A 292-nucleotide genomic window follows, 5' to 3' on the forward strand; every position below is an offset into this window, starting at 1 on the left:
GTGCATATGTCTTTTGAATTTGTTGTTTTAAGAATGTTAAAATTGTTGGCTCTTGAAAGAATGATGGAACAGGAGAACTGTTATTGAGGATCTGAAAAATCATCAGATTGATTCTTGAAGCAAGAAAAAGCAGTGATTCAAAAAAAAAATATTTTCGAAAAAAAAGAAAAGAAAAAGAAGGAAATAAAGTTGTGATCCAAGGCAAAAAGAGTGTGCTTAAGAACCCTGGACACCTCTAATTGGGGACCCTAGCAAAGCTAAGTCAAAATCTGAAAAGGTTCAGCCAGTTATG

The sequence above is a fragment of the Arachis duranensis genome, chromosome 1 (assembly GCF_000817695.3).
Source record: "Arachis duranensis cultivar V14167 chromosome 1, aradu.V14167.gnm2.J7QH, whole genome shotgun sequence".
In the NCBI taxonomy this organism is placed as follows: domain Eukaryota; kingdom Viridiplantae; phylum Streptophyta; class Magnoliopsida; order Fabales; family Fabaceae; genus Arachis; species Arachis duranensis.